This window comes from Athene cunicularia (genome assembly GCF_003259725.1).
Source record: "Athene cunicularia isolate RWA chromosome 12 unlocalized genomic scaffold, athCun1 chr12_part1, whole genome shotgun sequence".
NCBI lineage: Eukaryota > Metazoa > Chordata > Aves > Strigiformes > Strigidae > Athene > Athene cunicularia.
The window spans coordinates 2,834,565-2,855,863 of NW_020799116.1; the positions used below are offsets into that span (position 1 = coordinate 2,834,565).

The window sequence follows — 21,299 nt, forward strand, 5'->3', positions numbered from 1 at the left end:
TAGACCCAACCAGATCATGCAATCACTTTGTGTCATTCCAGAAACCTTGGTTTCAAGCAATGTAAACTGTGATTATGGGGGCCTGTCAGACACCGCCACTCACGTCTGATACCATCTGGTAAACCTATCCATTGGCATTGTTAAATTGGCTGGGAGATTGCACCAAGCACCCGCCACAGTGATTTTTTGAATGCAGCAGAGCAGAACATGAGTCTTGCAGCTGGCCTGAAGGAAATCAGTGGATAATGTAACTGACTTCTCTCCGTGGTCAGCATCTCTCCCTTCCTCTTCTTGGCAGCCTTTTTATCTACCTGTAGGGCTTCTTGCTACCCATGCTCAACCTACCAGCATGCTGCCCTGTTGCTTTTCTCTCACTTGAGAAATCAGGAAACGCTCCCAGATTGAACTTGAAAAAGGGGAATATGCACTGCTAATGAGACACCCTCCCAAAGAAGCTTCCTTCAGGGAATAATGCACATCCTTCCTCCTGAAAGTGGGAAGCTTCAAGCAGAAATCTACCTGGTTTATCTCATTGGTTCTTTGCACTTTATGCGTGTATCCCACCACCCTGTAGGAATTTAATACTGAACCTTAAGGCTTTCCCAGTCATCTTGCTCACAGAGTAAAGGATATTCTTGGCACATTAAGATAAAGTGGCCAGGCACTTCAGCTCACCTCTGTAATGGAGATTATTCTTAGATTTCCAATGAGCCATTCATAAGATACAATGATCCCTTGGACGAGGACCGGTCTGTTCTAGGCAGCAATTCCTATGCGCCTGTCTCAGCATTCAGGCAGCTCTCATTGCACCAAGGACAAAGGAAAACCAATCTAATCATTACATATTTATACTACATTTCCAAAGAGATAAAGGAATTTATTTTGCTTCCTGTTTCTAAAAACCAAAACTGATCAGAACTAGTTCTCAGGAATAAGCCAGGTGATTTGCAAACCTCAGAAACATTGTGCCCTGGACTTGGTGATGTTTCAGTGCTCATTCTCAACACAGCTCCTCAGGTATTCAATTCTGGGTCTTCATCATCATCATCATCCTCCAAACAATTAATGAAAAATTAGCTAAAAGAAAAAAACCCACTCTAAACCCCAGTTTCTTGTCTTAAACAATACACTGACCAGCACTGTATGAAAGCTTTAAACTGATTTTTAGAACTAATCATTCCCCTTCCACCATCAAACACACATCTTAAGAAAGATAAAAAGTCCATGTGAAGGTCTAGAGGAGACAGCAGTCATATTATTTTACTCAAACCAATTTCTGTCTGAACACAGCTTGGAGAATACAGCCTCAATCTAACATGGCAGGCAGTGGGAATGCAGACTGCTTCTGCTGTCTCTTCAGATGGGTTTGTTGCTGTAGAGCTGTATACAAATAAAAGATAACTGGCACGATTTTTATTTCTTTTTAGTTGTAGGAGGCATAGGAATAAAAAAAAAAAAAAGCCATCTATACTTAGAAGGTCAATTAGACCAATCTAAAAAAAAAAAAAAGATAAAATTGAGACATTAATTTTCCCTTTATGTGTGCTGTTTGTCACTGCACAAAGTGCTGCTTTCGAGTCTCCCTGCTCTCCCATCCCCTCCTTTCCAGCAGAAGTTACTAACCCCTACTCAGCACACACACAGCACAATGTCTCTTCTCCACAGCTGGATGGGCCCATCCCCACTTCACATATTGGGAAACCTTGTCTCTTTGAGGCCATCTGCATTTCACCTTAAAACTATGTTCTCCAACTGAATTCCTGAGGAAGTTCCAGGAAAGAAGCAACTCGCATGGCCAATCCACTATACACTCCTCTTCCATCATTCTCCCATGCTAAAACACAACTCCCACCTCCCCAGCGCTGTGCTGCCTGGGAGCAGACTCTCTGCAGTTAATTGTCCATCCTTCGAGTCCCAGTTCCTTAAAGTTTCCAATTCAAACACTGCTCTGACCACATGCAGGTGATCTCCTGTTACTGGGCAAGTTACGTATCACAGCTGTAACTCTGAGTTACCCTCTCCCATCACTGCAGTTAGGCTGCAGCTGTGATTCAGTTATATTCCTCTCCTCTGAGTGAAGTTACCCTACTGCTATTATATCAATATTGAGACCCTCTGACTTCTATATTATACTTAGATTGTGGCTATTATTTGTATGTTTATGCTCTCCTGTGGGTGTACTTACCTGATACTATTATCTGTGTAGTTAGTTACACCTTCCTAAGGGTATACTTACTTTGCTGGTTGTATTTAAATCGTCTTCCACGGCTATAGTTATATTGTCAGATTCATATAAATAGTGTGGTTATGCCATACAGTCAGCAGGCAATGCCTGCAATACTGCAATTATTTATACAGCACTAGGATCCCACTGGTATAAATACCTCACTCAGAGGCTGAGTTACATTGCTGTGTGTATAAATAAACGGTGGGAACGTGGCTTTCCATCACACGACTCCTACAGCAGTCATGCGCAGTGCAGGGACAGCAGAAAACCAGACCCTGTGCATGCACCTCAAGAGAAGCGTTGACTTTAGAGTTCCAAGTTTCTCGAAAATTCATTTTCCAGACACAAAATTTCTCACTTGGCTTTGGTATCATAATTTTCCAGGTGAACCACTGTACCAGCCTAAAGAATTTGCACTATTTCCATCCCTGCAGTATCTCAATGCCAAGTCTCATAAGACAAAATCCACTACAACAGAGGCCTAGCTAGGCGCAACGAGGTATGGTGTGACAACCAGGCAACACCACCCACGGGGAACAGAAAACTGATTATTTGCTCCTGAAAGATGAGGAATTTCACTGCTAACAATTCATCCAACAGAAATTATTACGTTGATGTAACAGGTTAATACAGAGCAGACCAGATCAAAGGTTGAGCTAGCTCATCCCTTCTTATACCGCAATCACACATCATCGCATGAGAAAAAAGATGAAAACTAGACAAACCTATATGGAAACTAGTCCTCTCTATCTCTGCCTTCAGCCCCAGTCCCTCCTCCCCAGCACACAGTCATGTATCCACCTCAAATAACATCTGCTCTGCAAGGCTGTAGGAGGGAGCTGTGCTTGCACAGATGTCTGGGACAGGCAGCCAGCGCTGGACTCCACCAGCAACTCCTACCCCATCGTTTTCCACAGGCACCAAGATCTTCTTGACTTCCATGGGGAAGATTATATTGAGCAACACTTGCTGCTCTGTCAGAAGATTTTTCCACTAATATGTGTCACTGTCCTTTCTGACAATGTTCAGATCCACGTGTGTCCCAGAATTGGCAGAAGGGATTACTAGAGCAAGTAAAGCCAGCATCTCTGCAGAGATTTTATAGTTTGACGGGGAAGCTCCTCAAGGGAGCATCTCAGAGAAAAAAAAAAGTACAGGAGTTCAATGTGATGGCTCTCGGAAGAGAGACTTCAATGTTTCACATGTAATTTTTAAGGGGAACAGTTTGGAGGTGGCATCCCTGGAGCAAAAGTGGCAAGAGACTTACAAAAGGGTTCACCTCCACCCTGGTGATGTCACCAGTGGGGTGCTTGGCACCAGGAAGGAATATCTGCAACTCTCCCATGCAAGAGTGAAATAAGAGTCCTCCTTCAAACAGTGATGGGAGGAAAAAAACCCATCACTTATGTGTGGGTGCAAAATTCAGCTACTAGTCAAACATCTAATACACTTTGTCTTCTAGTTTCACTGCATCTTCCCATTGAAACATCCCCAGGGACAGATACTACATGCTGTGGCAGATGGGGGCTTTTTTTTTTTTTTTACCACACATGATTTCCCCTTTGTGACACCTTCTGCCTAGATGAGAGTTTCTATTAGAGGATCTCAAAGCAAAGCAAAGCAAAGCAACAAGTAAAATTGTAAAGTTAAATCTTTGTAAAATAGAGGATTTCAAGAAAATGTCATAAATTATGGTATACTTTATATTTGAAGTGAGACATCAGCATAAGTGATTAGTCCAGGCTCATCAGGTTTAATTCACAGCTCAGCTCTAGCTCCTGCATTAATTTTACACACTAAACAAGGGGTTTTACTGTGTTATTGGAAGAAAAGATACATCTAACTCTTAAGAAACACTAAGTATTCCTGTATTCACACTGTACCCCCAAAATCTGACTAAGGAGTTAGAGCTAAAAAGAAGAAAAAGCTAAATGGAACCCTTCTGGGTTGGTTTGGTTGGTTGGGTTTTTTTAATGTGAAAAAGTTACCTCCTCTTCAGAGCTAACTTACACCTGTACTTTCAGCCCACAATGAAGTCTTGGAAACGTTACAAGAAAATGCCTTCCACACCACCGTGTACCAAGTCCTCAGCCGTTTCAATCCATAGCAGCTAAGGCCAAGAGACACCATTTGCTAATTGTTGACAACTCTCTTCTAACACAGACCGTTATTTTTTTCCCAGTTACCATTATACTGAGCTCAGTAGCATGTAATTTCCTAAAAAATATCTTTCAGAAAGGCATTCAGTCATGATCTGAAGGTATTGAGAGATGGTAACTCCACCCTATTCTTTACCTCTGTAGTCTCAATGATTATTTAAAGTTACTCTTTTAAACATTCATCGCCCTTCTGCTGTAGATACATCTGGCTCCTCCTTTCAGCCATTAGTTCCTGTTCTGCGTTTCTCTATACTAGATTCGAGAGCTTTTTAATATCCAGTATTCTCCCATAGTAGGAGTATTTATTTATATACTAAGCCACTGTAAAATCATTTTGATAAGCAAACCAAAAGGACTCGGATAATTACTTGGAGGTGTACCCAAGTATCTAGACGCTTTTCTGCCTGTGGTAAAACAAAGTTTGAAGCTCAGCCGTCACTGGAAAAAGAAAAAAAATGGACTTTTCTTGCACATCTGCTGCAGGCTAAGATACTGGCTAATAGAACCCATCTAAAATCTAAATCAGAAAATCTCTCTCTAAATCTCTCCCTCTCTCTTACTTGTTCATGACAAATTGCCAGACCAGAGATTTATCTCTATATAAAGGAAGAGTTAAGATAGTCCTGAATCCTTCATACAAAGTGACCTTCTCTTCTTTCACAAAGGGATACGTGACAGGCTCTTGTCCTATCAAGAGGACCCATTAGATTAATACCCTTGGATGCAAACTGCACGTTGCTCAAATGTGTTAGATCACATCCATCTTACAAATCAGATAAACACTTTTTATGCCTACAGATCTTGCGATACTTAGGTAAACAGCTGGATCAGTCTTTCTGTATATCTTATAAAACTCAAAGACTTCATTATGTAGAATACACATTGTTTTAGAAAGCAACCTTATGCCTAAAAGCTACGATAGCAATCGAGAGACACTGTTCTCCCAGGTCTCTGTCCTTACAAAGCAACACAACTCACAGGGCAATCTCTTGGACAATTTGATGAATCACTAAAGCCGTGACCTCAAGACAGAAAATACTCACTGTATATTTGAGGCATAATGAATAGAGGGACTGACCAGGACATCGGTATTAAATGCTAGACGGATCTTTGATACATAGAATATGTCAATGGGCTCTTCACAGCCAAAACTTATTCAACAACATTTTATGCATATGTAACAGTTTTCATGTGTTTGTTTGCAGGACCAGTTATTTAAAAAAATTTTAAAAACCAAACACGTACATATCTTTAATTATTTATAAAGTTGCTGTTCAAACCTCTAGATTACTTCAGATGATACTGCAAGGACATGCTTAAGTACCAAAAGATGAAAAACTTCTACCATTTTCTAAGTTTATTCAAGAAAAATGCAATTATAGAACAACTATTTGGAGGGAATCAGAGTAGATAATAAATAGTAATTAAGAGATAGAACACATTTTCCTAATGGGTACAGCCAAAATCTGTGTACCTCAGTAGCCCACCCCCACGTCTCAGGTTCAGCTCTGAGCCCAGTTTGCGGGGAGGGCTCCTCCCGCTGATTGCCATCTGAGCTAAGAGCACACATACAGGTGAAAATATGAAGATGTCAAAATGAGTTGCACTTCAGGTCTGACCTCTCCTTACAGAGTCTCCCCACCCTGATTTATCCAGCCACGAGCAGCAGCCACGTGTCGCTGCGTTCAGCCAACTAAGGAGCAAGGGCTAAGAGCACGATGGATCTGCAGCATCAGAAGCTCTTTCCTCTCTACAGCCGGGCTGATGGTGAGGTGCACAAAGAGCACAAAGCAGTTTGTACCCATCTCCACATCCCATTTGGGAAGGGAGGTGAGAAAGCATCCCTGCCACACATGAATGTCGAACATGGCTGGTAGAGGACAGCACACCAGCGAGCACTTCAACTGCCAGCTTTTGGGTCTGTTTGGGCGAGTAGATGACTTTGCATCATCCACAGAAGAGGCAGTATTGCAAAACTGAGTATGAAACTTCAGGCCAACCACAGGTTTCTCCCTCTCCAACTCGCATCTGCTCTTTACTACCTGCACTCTACACCACCAGCAAAACCAATGAAACCCAGCCAAAATATAAGTCATGCACCCTTCCTACCTATACATAGCAAAGCCCTATAGCCTGCCAGGCCATAGAAAAATAGCTGCAGCCTCCTCAGTTGACCAGTTAAACATGCTGCTCTGCCCAACTGAGGGTTTAACCTTTCTGGCTACACAGCAAGGTCTGCTCCACAAGCTCATCATGGCAGAAAGCAACGTGGGATCAGCACGTCTCTCCCGGGAGCCCCAGGGTTGCTGCTTGCAGTGTCAATCACCACAGTGTCCACATGCTGCTAAAATCACTTGTGCTGAGTACAGTCCTGCTAAGTGGCTGATTTTGCAAAAATTGAATTTGGCAAAGATGTTAAATGTCATGGAGTGAGACACTGGGACAGCAGATTTAGCAAAATTGGGTGTGAGGGGGAGCTGTCCTTCCATTTAAGTGGGAAGCAGTAGGCTTTGAGGAGATTTGGATGCAATTTGAAGTAGATGATAATGCAACCTGATTCTGATTGTAATAGCTTGCTGTAAGTGTTACACATGCCCCATTAGAAAGAGAAAAAATTGGCTTGCTACAGGTCATTTTCCCCCTCTGTAATTATTCCAGGCACTTGTGCTGATACCCAAGCCTGGCCAGGTGTGCAGCAATAACAGAGCTTGGCCTGCACAGGTTTCTCAGGTTTGTACGCATCTTCTGTCAGGTTCAGCCCAAATCCCAGCCTCTCTCTTGTTAAAAGTGCACTTGTGAAACACTGGTTGTAGCACACACAGTAGACACCATTTAAGAGGAATTTCCTTTGTGTTGTCTCATCATCTTCGCTTTTTAGTGTCAGTTTTCTCATTTCTTCCTCTGCTCTTCAATATTTTCCCTTCAATTCAGCCCCATTTAAGTCACACCATGAAGCTGACAGAAAAAATCCTACTCCAATTTATGGCAATTGTTATGGCTATATTATTCTTATCTTCCATGGGCTATCAGCTATTTTTCTATGCAGTCTACCTCCTACTTTGATGCTAAGAGGAAATAATTAACACTGATGCTTTTTCTCTCTTGTAAATAATAGCAATGGGGTAAAACTGGTCATTTGATTCAGAGTTTCGTTGAAGCATCAGGGAGATATCAGTTACAGATTTCCAGATTCAATCTCTACCACAGTTTAGGTCTCTGGTCACTTCAGATTTCAACATGATTAAAATGATACAAGAATGATTATTTCCACTGAGGGTTGACCTAAATTCACCAAAATCTGAAGAGCAATAGCTCTTCATAAGAAAACTTCCTCAAAAAGCTTTCATAAAAGCTTCTTAAGCCTAGAATGAATAAATGTGTGGCTCATGCAAAATGAAGCTCCCATTATGGAGGTTCAAAGGCTCAGACATGAGATCAGTGCCACCCTGGGCCATGCTCTGCAGCACAAGGGTCATTTTGTGGATGCGACAGAAGTCCTGGACAAACCCCAAAGCACACAGATCTCCCCGAGGTGTTGAAGAGATCCTCACTTAAACCACAGCAGTTCGGTCGCACGCTACACGTTTAGTTCAAACACACCAAAGCTGCTGGTCTGCTCTCACCACAGCCGTTGCCACCTCTGATAGTACATGACAGCACGAGAAACGTGATGTCACGTGCAATGAAGGCAGCTGACAAATGACCTAATATCAGGCAACTGAAAATAAACAGGGGAAATTATCAACACAGGCCCTGTATTGAGGTCCTCCTTATTGAAACTTTGTGATTGAATCTAGCTATCTAGAGAAAAATAAACAAAACCAAAACAACTCAACTAATTTTACAAAGCCACTGAAAAGTTGGAATTTTTTTTTGTTTGTTTTTGCTCAACGCAAAGGAAAACGGTTCCTGACTGCAGAACTTGAACACTCTTACATAAGAGATGCAGAGGCAGCAGACAAGGCTGACATCCATGCTCCAGTGATGCCCAAAGGGATTCTGACATTGACTAAGATGGAACAACAGCTGGCCCCACAAGTAATTTATTGCAAGAGACTTATCAATATTCAGATGGTGTGGGCCAGCTCTGAGTGAATTCACAGGTTCCTTCCCAGCTTGGCTTTGTTCCTCTCTCTGTTGCTGACTGGACATGCTTTTCCCATGTGAGAGTTTATATTTGCAAACCTCAGCACTCACTTTTGGAAAAAAATTCCCTACAAGCTTCTTAAAATTCATTCCTGTTAGAGGAAACACACCACTCAGAAGACTGTTGGTGCTTAACCTGTCAAATTAAAAATCTAAGGGTATTCCCAGAGCGGCCAAGCCTTATGATTTTACTGGGAGTCTCACAACATTTGGTGTTTCTTTTAAATCTGCAGTTCCTGAAGGCAAGTAATTATGTGAGAATCTCAGTTTTCATTTCTGAAAAAGACACGCTTTTAAACTTCACAATTACCAACAAAAAAGCTCCGAAAACATAAACTGACTGTGGCTTAAAGGCTAAGAAATCATGCTTTACATCAAGGACTCCAAATGTATTATTTATAAAGAAAAATAATAATTCAACATCTAAACTCACATTTTGAGGCATTAGGGACAGCAAATCTGGCTGAAGAAAATGAATGCAGAAGAATTTTTCAGTAGTAGAAAATGAAAGGTGGAAGAAGAGTCAAAGACAACTCAATTTTGCATGTGTGAACAGTCTCAGAAGGTGTAATTAAAAGTATTTCCCTAGCTCTAAAGGTAATAACAAACAGAACAATATCAGGGAGACACAAGGCAGTGCAGAACATCAGTGAGGGCAGAGGAAGGACACAGATACCCCACATGTCTCTTACTCTAATTCAGGACTATGTCACCCACAAGGATTGTTGTTCTAGGCATAGGTGAACATGCAAAGATATTTATAAAGATCTGTGTAATGGCACTAGAGCTACCAGAGCCAGAAAAGGCTACTTGGGGGTTTCAGCAACTACCTGTCCAGAATATTGATAGGAGCCAATTCATTATTTATTACTTTGGTGTTCTTGTAAGCAAGGGACTAATTAGCACTGACTGAAGATGAGGTGTTTTCTCACTTTTAAGCACACCACTTCATCGCTGCCTCTCAAACAGCTCCACTGTTCCACTTTCTGGTTGGCATTGCTGACGCACAGCACCCACTTCCAGCACAGGTGGCTCCATCCTGCCTGCAGGTCTGTAGCACAGGACAGAATTCAAGAGCCACCACTACTGACTTTGAACACCCCTATTTTCTGGATCCCCCCGTTCAATGGGCTGAAGATCCGATTCCTGCAACACAGCACTTCTCAAAAAGCATCTGCCAAGCTAAACGTCTAAAAGTCCTTGTCCCTTCAATAATTATTGACGAGATCCTCAAGTACATTTTCACTTAGAGCCAGAGGATTAAACACACTGAAAACTCTAAACTAACTTTGGTGCCTGCAGCCCTTTGCCACTCCATGACAACTAGGTTCATAAGTCACTTCTGCAAATATTGCCTTTAAAAAAGGATTTGTGGTGAGGTTGCAAACAGAGCAATAACCCTTAAAACCATCCACTGCTTCTCCACCTCCTGTGGTGCCTTGCAGAAGAGCCAGCAAGGCGCTTGTCCCATGGACAGCGCCGATGCCAAATCAGTGGGAAGAAGCTCTCAGAGTCCAACCTTTCCTGATAGCACAAAGAGGGTATTTTCAGCTTTAAAAAAATGTTATTGTGAGTGCAGGCTGCCACCTTGTCAGCTTGAAAAGAGCTCTCAAAGTAATGAATGACTCCTGTTGTTCCTGCCAAAACAGGGTATCACTCATCCTGACAGCATAATACATGGGTTCCCCACAGCTATGCAGTGCATGGAGGTACCTATGCAATTCATAGCCATTTTACAGTGGGGTGCCAAGGGGTTTATATCTTTACGTAGTTAAGCAAATTCTCCATTTCTTTATTGTTCATTCAACACACAAACATTTAGCCATTACACAGGCCTACTTAATTGTCAGGGGAAAAAAAAAGAAAAAAAGGTTTAGTTAGCATCCTGGGCTCCTTTTGCCCCTGAAGAATTTAAGAATTTTAAATGCACACAAGCAAGCAGCAGTAGAATAAAAGCTGTTTCATTAGTTACTTTTCAAGGTGAGAAGTTAAGGGCAAAATTAAAGTATCAAGTCTCATTCAGACTTGAGGCCTCTCCATGCTTGATCCAGCTATAATAAATTAGCACATTTCTACCTGTAAGCTCCCATTTCCCACCGTGAGCTTACAGGGAGCCAGAGGTGGTAAAATGACCATCTACAACACAATCAAAGTGCACTTCGGTTTCCCTAGGACCCAAAACTCCAGAGTTTCCAGAACTTTCAGGGTCAGCTTTCCCAGGCAGGTGTTTGGAACAGTAGTCACCAATCTGAGTATTACAGAGTTGGTTGGCAAGAGCAAAAAAAGTAAGTAAAGGCTAATAAATTAATAAAAGGTTCTCTGCATCAGGGTAAGAAAAGTGGGTGGGAGCACAGGCAGCATCTCCTGAACAGCAAAAGCTTGCTCAGAGAAATGGGCTGCTCCTGGGTGGGAATGTGGTCAAGCCACACATGGTCCTTGGCCAGCTATTGACTGTACTGGCTGGAATAACAGCAGGAACAAGGAAAGGGAGCATGGGAAGCATGAAAAAATCCCACTGAAACCCAGCTGATTGTGTTGCTTGATCTTCTTTTTCACTTCCTCTTCACTCCTGATTGCCCTTCAGCAAACACTGTGACTGACAGGTACACTTCAGCTTTCCTGCTGCCCTATCCAGCACCATGAAATTGTGAAAAAATGGCAAAGAGAATTATGAAATAAATACCTTTCTATCTGATCTACCACAGCTCTCACATGACAGCTGCCGCTTTCCAGGCTCCTCTTTGTCCTTCTGGCAACAAACATTAAAGAAGCATCCTGGAAATGAAAGGCAGCTGAGAGAGACTTTGCACAGCTGGGAAGGAGCCCATGGCAAACACAATCCCAAAGAAACAGGACAGCAATACTAACACAAAACCCCAGAGAGCCTAAGGGCTGTGTGGCCAGCTGAGCCCCTCCAATCCTGTTGCTTTGGTCCTTCAGCATCTGCACCACGACCAGCGCAGAACAGGGACAAGAGTAGCGCCATGCCCCTTTGGTGAGCAAAACCAACTCCTTGAGCACATTTGTTTATCAAAGAAATTAAAATCTGTGCCATTTGCTCCATTTACACCACATTCAAAACACTAGGCCATTTTGTTTATTCAGCAATGTATGATTATGTGATTGCTCTGACACGAGGGGCGTGGGGGGAGCTGGAGCGTGTGGAAGAGACCAAGGAGGCAGAATTGCAGTTATTTTCGCAATGCCTCTCGGACAGAAACTCATTAAGGTTTAACTCGCATCCTTCCAAGCAATCATAACACATAAACGTAATGCAATATCCAGTGCAAAGGAAGTTCTTTGGGGGAAGATAGCCTGGACCTAGTCCAAAGCGGGTGGCACCATGCCCATGGTTCCCATGCAGCTCTCGGGTACACACGGTGCTGCTCCACACCTCCCTCTTTCCAGAGGCCGAGAGGCCAGAGCCTCAGCTCCCATAAAAAAGTATTTTGACCTTGCTCTTAGTCATTATATATTGGCTGAGTAGACGGTCCTCCATGTTTCACAGAATAAAATCTTTGTTGATAAAAGCAGGAAGCCTCACTGCAGTCAGGGTGCGAGGAGGAAAGGGGGACCCAGGAAAAGCTGCAATGCCGACACGCTGCATTGCTCACTTGATTGGCAGCAAAACACATCCCTGAAACTGCTCGAGTTTATATGTAAAACCAGATGCAACGAAAGTTTGCCCCAGGCTCAGAGACACAGTAACATGTCAGGGGATGGAGGCAGAAGGCGAATTCACACCTGGGTGTTTTTAGTTATTGCACAGGGAAAGGATGTAAGGGCATGGAAAGGAGAGCAGTCATGGGGAGTTTTGCCTGCCAAGGTAGCTTGGGCATCTCAATCAAAAACAATAATCCCCAGAAGTGCCATTCTACTTTCTTCTGACCTTAGAAAAGTCTGAGGACACCATTTTTGGCATTAAGGAGAACCAGTGCAGAACAGAGGTTCTTTTGAGATACACATAGTATTTTCTTCTGTTCTCACTGCTGAAACACAGCCAAGGGAAAGCAAAACCTCAGTAAACCAGACCCACAAATTTGGGGTTGGACCATCTAAACCATGCACAGGTAATTGTGAAAACAGGACGGAAATGAGAGCATGTCAGGTCCCAGTGCTGCTGCCAGGATTTTCAATGCATCTTTACTGTCGCAGAGATCAATGCTGTCACAGAGTGTATAAGATGAGGGCAAAGCCCATCCTCATCACAGCACTCTGGTCCCTCCATTCAGGGGGGAGCAGCTTGGGGAAATTCTCAGACACCTCCACACCCGAGCCCAGAAGGGTGGGATCCTAGCTCTTGCTGCTTTTACTTTCATGCATCTTAAGGCCATTAAAAAATTGTTTTAATTGTCCTTCTACTGAAATGGGATTTAAAAAAAAAACCCAACTTATTCTACACTGTCACTAAACAGCTCATTAAATCCACGTCTTGAAGGACACGATTTTAATTAGCCCTTGGCCATCTCTAGGTGAAAAGGGACCTCTCAGAAGTTGGCAGGGACAGTTGCTTGGGCCTGTGCAGACTGAACCACGGAATAATTGATGTTGGAAACTGGCACGTTTATTCTCCTTCCTCTCTGACCTCAGGCTATGTGGGGCACTTTTAAGAGCAAGTCTCTGCTGGGGATGTGGGGACACCATGTTAAATCAAGAACACCAGAAATAAGGCTCTGTTCTTTGCCTGTCTTGCTGGAGGTTGGATGCCCAGCCATTTGTGAACCTGCCCGGGCTGCTAGAGGGGTAAAGAAAACCAGCTACTTCTACTGATAAAACTTTGCCTTTTTTTCTAGCCCTAAAACTCCCTCTTAACCTTCATCCCCCCACCTGTTATTTTAAGACTGTTTCTTCTTGACCTATTCACTATGGACATAGGGGGGTGCCCAGAGCCTCTCATTTGCCATCTGCCAAACAGACCCTGACATGTCTGAAAGATTATGCAGCCACAAACTAGAGCCAACTTCAGAATTTAACTGGAAAATTTCATTTTGCATGTGCTTATAACAGCACTGTTCCACTCTAAAAATGCATACAAAGGCAGACATCATCATCTCGTGAATATAGACATCTTACCCATTACTAAGTAAAAACATCAAAGAATATACAGAGAAAAGCTAACATAATCTATCTGCTCCCTTCCAGCTGTAATGAGCACTCTTTCATGGCCAGATACAGCTCCTGCCACCATCATGCCAGCAAACACGAACATCACCAGCGGAACTTTCATAAAACTGCACCTTTATAAATAAGATCTTGCTCATTAACACAGGACAGAATAAAATATGAAGAGCCTTTCATTTAATCCATATTTATTATGGGTGTAAAATCTGGATCCTGTAGTACTCAGATCCTTCATTCCCAAAGGTATTTCCCAAGCAGGCAGCAGAGGTCCAGCAGCCTTGGAGAAGAGACAGCCTTAACTGCTCATTGCTCTGCTGTCCTTCACATACTGTTTCCTCCTAAATCTCTCCCAATTTTTGGCTGGTGCCTTCACTCCTGTCTTTAAAGCATTTCAGCTTGTTGGACAGCAGAAAGCACTGAGAAAGCGATTACCTTCAAGTTTTAAAGAAAAGAGACAGAATTCAACTACCATAGCGCAAAAGCCCTCGCTAGGCTACGTGTAAATCGTGGTGCTGGTTCAGCTTGGATTTTCTTCCTTCTATTCCAGATCTTTCATTTCAGACCACTGAACCTGAATGCCTTGGCCTCCAACTCCTTGCAGAAGCATGCTGGCCCCTCACACAACTAATAATCTCTTTTCTCCTGTTCCTTCTCACCTTGAAATAGAACGTATCTGTTTATCCAAACATCAGCAGTGCTGAAAAAATAAGCAGCTCCTCAAGTCAGGCAGTCTGCTGCTACTCATGTCCTTCCATGAACTCAGCCTACTTTCACCTCTTTAATTCCTCGCAAAGATTGAAACACGTTTACTGTGCGCTGACTTTGCAAACCACACACTGAAATGGGAACACTTTGGAATAAATTACACTGAAAACTAACAGGTAGGCAAAGAACTCAAGGAACAACTTAGAAGCAAGTGAATGAATGGGTCTATTGTGCCACGATGCCACAGCCCACAATTTAAAGCTGCATGATGCTCCTTGAGCATCCCCAGTGGTGGGCTGTGCCTCTTGGTAATTTGCAAGGCCAGAGTGGCTTTTCCCCCACCAAGTGCCATGTACAATACCTAGTAAGATAGTAAGTGGTGTCCCTGTTGCACCCAGGGGACAGGTGCCATGGGAAGATAAAAGCAAAAAATATGTATTCAGTTTGTTGGCAATACAAAAACAAAAATCAATGTTGTCCTATTCCCTTCCACACTGAAATGTATTATCTGCAGTTCTCTCAGTCCATGTTCTACAATTTCTGCCTCGTTCCCCACAAGCATCAATTACCAAAACATCAGACCATTAGCTGAATCGAAGCTTTTAGAAACCCAAGGGCCAAACTGCAGGGAGCACAGGTCCCAGATCTTTCAACTTATTTCTCTTACCACTGAACTAACAAACAAATGACACAATGAAAATGAAGAGCCAAAGTGCTCAATTGGCCCCCCAAACCCAGCTAGCAACCAGGGCTTTTTTAACCAAACGTGACAAAAAAAAGTGTGTTAGCGAAACAGAGCTGTCCTTGAGATGATTTGTGGTTAGCTTCTGAACAGGCTCCATTTTCAAGGCTCCCAGTCCAACTTGGAGTTATCTGGACGGAAGGAAAAATCTGCTCCCACAAACACTTAGCAGATGGCTTTCGATTTTTCCCAGGTGCTAAGCACACACAGTTCCCATTAAAGTCTGTTCAAAGTGTAGGAGTGCAGAGCTAGACCATAAATTCCACCTCCCAGGTTACTCCACATCTAGCTTAGTTATGCTGCAGCTTATTTTGTTGCAATATTGACCTTAAACAATAATTGAAAAAAATAAATCAGTATGGCTCAGCTGTACATTCAATCTCATTCCTGCTCCGTGCTCAGACCAAGCTGGATGCCACTGAGCTCTGCTTCACATGAGCACTTGAATTGCACTGTTTCATTAGATGATCTTGAAAAAGAACTAGTAAGAGAAGTTTTCTCAAACCTCCTCTCTTCCTGCCACAGCAGGATTGCTTTTTGTTCTACAAAGGTGTGCTGCTGTTCCCTTCAACTACAGGAGAAACATCAATCAATAGAGTTAGCCCAGGCCTGGTGGAAGCCTTGAGATGTTCTGAAAAAAACAAGAGCAAAGGACCTGGGGGAGACGCAAGAAGGAGAGACCAGACAGGTTATGTGTAGCTTACAAATAGAGTCTCCTCTGCCTGGGAGAGGATAAACCCACCAAGAACAGACCTAATGGCTAGCGTTTGACCCCAAACCAGCCTCCTGTAGATACAGGACCCAACCTGCGGCACCAGGGTAAAAACCCTTCTGATGGATTCTGCTGAGAGAACCACCAGCCACCTCCTGTGACACCACATGGGAGATTCAACCCCTCTCATTTCGACAGCAGGCAGGGACTTCAGGGGACACATTGCAATAAATCAGTTTGCCTAAGGCCTGAGTTTTTACCTCCCCCATATCTTGATCTAAAACCAAAAGAGTCCACGTGTACACGATACAGCCATGGCTGCAGCCACTGCAGATGTGCAGGCAAATGGGGTTCTGCTTATCTCGGCTGCTCCCTGCAGCTTTGGAAACCCACTTGTCAGACCCACTCATCTGCCATTAACGGGCACCAGGAGAGGTACATGGGCAATTTAACAGAGCGGTGAAATGCCGTAAAAGTATAGAACAGGAAGCAAAAAACACCACTTAGAAGTATTAAATAATAGAAAGTATTTGCTACATTAACAAAGTCATTACAATATTCAGAGAGCGTGCCTGGACAACTGCACTCGTGTTACCCTTACACAGGCACATATAACACAGCTGAAGGATTTAATCATAGTCAAATGTCTGATAATTGCCATTTCCAAAAACAAGCCAGTGTCTCCTGCGGGATCTGGAAGACCTCACTTGTCCTCACCGCAGGAAACACCACCCTGACACCTTCCATCTGCTCAGCTGTCCTACTGTGTGGCCTGGCCTCCCATGATTATCCCAAAAGCCAGCCAACAAAGGAACAGAGGAGGGGGAGAAAAAGCTTAAGCCAAATTCAGAAGTGGTGGAGACATGATTTAACACCACGAAAAGCTACCGGAGTGGAATCGCATGATGCCAACACTTGGCTACGGAGTAGTAAGAAATTTGCTAGAGGTGGGAGCACTCAGAGATAGCTTCACCCATGCCCACTGCTCCTCACTACACAGTTACAATGAAAGGTTCAGGAGTTTGTGCTTGCTTTGTCATGGAATTAAAGTTGTATTAATCCCCCAAAGTTTCACAATTTTCTGCCAAATTAAGGGGAGGTGCAAGGGAATATTCCTTTGAAACAATTTCCATTCTAATTTTCAAAAAGCATTATTAAATAGAATAACCTAAAAACTAAGAATTCACACTCTAAAAAAAAAACCTTTCCCCCCAAAATAACATCTATCAGAATAGTGCACTTCTTGCACTATTGTTTTTATCAAACCAGTGCCTGAGGCATAAGAATAACTGTCATTGTCAAGCAAACATTTTTCGGCATATAGGCTCCAAGCAGAATACTACTAACTCCACTGTAATAGTCAAAAAGTCAGCATGCCTGAAGACTTGTCCATACGAGGGTCACTGACATGAAAGGGAAAGCACACACCAATCCGTCCATCTGCGGTTTCCGTGCCTCCAATAGCTATGTGCAAGTTCACTTGCATCCACACTGTTCCTAGATGATTCATCTTTGGCCTCTCTTCTCAGGTTTAACCCAATCTACTGCAGCCTCCCTTATACACAAAATACTCGGACTAGAATAGATGCCTACCTAAGTCCTTCGAGGCACCATTGGGTCTGCAGAGATGATGAGTCTTTGGGGCCCCCTAATAACCCTCCAGGAGGTACTTCTGTAGCACGGACAACCCCCAGTCCATGCCCACGCACACACACAGACTTGAACTGGGCTGCACTTGCCACAGCCTGATCCTTTACACCCGTTTTCTGGGTGCACAGAGCTAGTCCGAGTCCATAAACACCACCTCTCTGCAACCTGAAACCAAGACTGGTTTTCAGAAGGTTGACCTGAATCAAATCAAACTCATTTTCGAGACACTTTGTGGCAGAGAGAAGCAGTCAGCTTTTGATTTCCAGCAGGGAGAAAAATGCATTCCCCAGCCTGTGTCTCCCACAGCATCAACATTACCTGCGGGTACTCTGCCAAAGGCAGACGGAGCAGCCTCTCATTCAGACACACTGGGTGCTTGCTGTTTCTTTTTCTCCTTGCATTCCTAGGAGATTTCTCAAAAGCAGACAACTTTAAGGAATACAAAGTGCCCAAAGAATCAATGGGACTTGTTGTCTAAAACACTTCAGTATTTTTAAAGTGTCATCCAAAACATGTAACACATTAGATCTGGACAAGCAATTAATGTGATGTCCTCTAATAACAGCCGGCACTATAGACATAGACCAAAACTGGGCTTTGGAATTAAAAAACACAGCCCTTCTCTGAGCCGGTCAAGCATCCCAGCATAGAGTTTATCTTAAAATACAGGTACAGCCTTTCAAAGCAACGCTGTCATCTTAGAGCTCAAGTCAGACGGGGAACTCTTTGGAATGTCCTTTCATGTCACTGTATCAAAAACAAGAAACAGAGGCAAGAAGAAATTGGAGATTTATTAGGGATAAATGCCCACTCAGATGCATCTCATCTACTTTTCTGTGGTTGCTGCTGAAAGACAGCAGAGTCTCACCACTTTGTATGTTCAAAGGGTTTTTCTAACCCCCACGAGCTTGCAGACATAGTGCTTTGCAAGATTTGAGCTCTCAACAAGAAACACAGACATGAGTAGATCTTAATGAATTATTTGCCTCTCTTGCCCGCTCTCCCCTTCCCCAGCCCTTTCCATCACACCCCAGCCTGACTTGCACCGGAGAGCAGGAAGGGGGATGCGTTGCTCCACCTATTCACAAATTACCTGGAGCATGAAAGCAGACATCAAAGACCAAGCACCAATTTCTAATATGATTTGCACGGAAATAAAGAGACATCTTGGTGCTACTTTTCAGGCCTCCACCAGACATTGGCACAGACCATCTACAGGTGCCTTTAATTGCTGTTGCTTTCCAAATACCAAGTGACTGGCAATCCCAGAGCAAAGTTTACACTAATTCGGTAATCACACTGTATTTATTAAAAGGCTTATAATCTCGTGAGCAAAGACATTCAAGAGGCTTAAGGAAGGGAAAAGCTGCTGACAGGAGGGCATGCAAAGAGTCACTCAGCATTTTAAGAGGGTCTGTAATCAACAAGATACACATGGCACAGGGCGTCAGATTAAGCACAACCATCTTGCTAAAGTGATTTGAACTGTGATGTGGGCATGAAAATAAGGCAGGCAAATAAAAGCCTGTAAAAAAGGGGGATAAAGAGGGAGACAGGTCTGCATTATGATATTATTCTGGTCACCAATGAACATTTCAAGGCTGAGAGTCAAGCTGTCGATTTCCTGGAGGCTCCTCAGATGTTTCTACTAAAAGGGAATTTTCTTGTCATCTGTTGACATTTGGATCTGACTCACTCTTCCTTTTCTTCTTCTCATACATGCTATGCCCACTTCCATGTGTAATGTGTATGTGGCCAAGCACACGCTTACACAAATGTATCCATGTAATCTTGGCATACTCTGGTTATTCTAAGCCAAGAGCAGCATTTTGGCCATGAAGCAGCTGCAGACTGTGCCCTGGCAATGCCATCTTTTCCCTCTCTGTCCTATCAAGGTGCCTTACATTTGATATCCTGAAATCACAGGATATCATTGCCTCTAGAGCTGACAAGAGAGCAGTCTTCACAGTCCATTTAACCTCTCTATTCAAACGGCAAATCGATTTTTTTGTGATGCAGACATCTGTCCCAGTAGGGACTAAACCAACACTCACCAAATTATTCTTCCCAGATTACAAAGGAGCTATCAGATGGTAAAGACTTCTCTCCGAGTGATTCAACCTTTGAGTCACTGATGGAAAGATGAAAGTCTTCCCACTTCGCGAGACAAAAAAATAAGAAAAATCATCCCCTTGTGAAGAGTAGAGCACACAGAATGTCTCTGCTGGTTCCCAAGGCACAGGCAACATCTGTGAACGTGCTGGGAGCTGAAGTGCTGCTCAGGCACACTTGCATCACTCCTGAGGTTAGTCCCAGCATCCCAAAGATCTGGGACCATCAAGGTGTTAAAGTCCCATCGGAGGTTCACTCAGGCTTGCAGGGCTCAGTATAGAACAGAATTTTATCCTTGCAGCACCTGGAGGGTGAGAACCAAAGCAAGATCTTCTCCTGAGGTTTTTTTTTAGATCAGCCCTACCTTGGAAACTTTACAGTTCAGAGAGGAAAGACCACATTGCCTCTTGCCCACGGGCTGAACAAACATGTTTTGTACATAGTACTCCTCTGTGGTAGTCAACACAAAGGCAAACAGGTTGCCCTTAAAGAAGATTTCCCAGGGCTTTTCACTACTCAGAGCTCCTCAGTTAGCAAAAGCCAAACCTCAGAATAACCTACACCAAGGAATACCAGCATCAACCACACATTAAAGGCATAGAACAACATCTGGACTACCTACTCCATGTGGCACATAGCCAGGATGGCCAGAAAAAGTCAGACCAAGCTGCAATCTCTTCTTCCACCACCTTAAAAAGAGCTCACCGATGCCCAGGGAGCACAGTGCCTTGCAGCCACAGACTCCTTGCAGAAAAAGCCTCCTACCCTGACAAGCACAGCCTCAGCCAGACTTTCTGTTTGTCTTCGGCAAAGACTCCAGATTTATCTAAACTATTGCTCTTTCTTAAAAGACAAAACAAAACAAAAGCACACTTACATTTTGTAAGGATTACAACAGAATTTGCCCAGACCTGGTACTTTTCACAACAGGAAATAATTTTATGGCACCTTAATTATTTAAATCGCCAGTCAACCATCAAAGAGAAATAACATCAGTCTCATTTTAGACAGGAAACTAACACATAAATTCATGCCACAACACAGAAGAGACTGGCAGTCCTTTAGTAGACACTACTGAGAGCGGAAAACTATCCGATCCATCACAGTGCCCTCTGATTGTGTAATTTTAAAGCATCCTATGAAGCCATGCAAAGCACACACATTAAAGTAAAGCATCCAGACACGGCCTAGGTGGAAAGGGAGAGCTGTTCAAACAGATTGGCTGTATTTATGTCCTTCGTGCTTTGATTAGGGTTTTAAAATGACATAAGGGAGGGCATGAGGGAGAAAAGGTTGCTGGAGCTTGAACAGAAAAAATGATGAGATGCTCAGAGTAGCGCTTGTGCAGCCACGCTCCCAGCCCCACACCCACACCAGCCCGCACGGTGCCGGTTGTTCACCCAGTGCTGGAAGTATCTCCAAGCACTCTCCTACAGTCACTTTCCTGCCTCAGAATCAAAAATTACCACTGAGTCACTCTGTGTGCAGTGACCGGAGGAGATAATTCCACAGTTACGAGCAAGAGGGAGCTGGTCTGTCTGCTCACAGAGGAGAGAAGAGAAGAGATAATCTACAAGCAAACGTCTACAATAATATATGTTCCAAATTTTTAACCAGTGTCAGTTCTAAAGCTGTTTTTCTGGCACTCCTGTAGCTCACCCCCATTAACTCTCAGTTCCCTGCAGCATCACCTCTCTCCACTCACCATCTTAAATCAATTTATCT

General features: G+C 43.4%; 1 protein-coding gene across 2 annotated transcripts in view; it reads right to left on the reverse strand.

The window, feature by feature from the left end:
* Positions 1–21,299, reverse strand: part of GRIP2 (glutamate receptor interacting protein 2) — a 286,822-nt gene that overhangs the window by 171,137 nt on the left and 94,386 nt on the right. The window contains exon 1 of one of the 2 annotated variants that reach the window (XM_026857411.1): positions 11,216–11,238. The exons of the other annotated variant lie outside the window; for it this stretch is intronic. The gene's annotated coding sequence lies outside the window, so the exon portion shown is untranslated. Of the gene's footprint in view, positions 1–11,215; positions 11,239–21,299 lie in introns of those variants that run through there. 2 annotated transcript variants of the gene reach the window in all.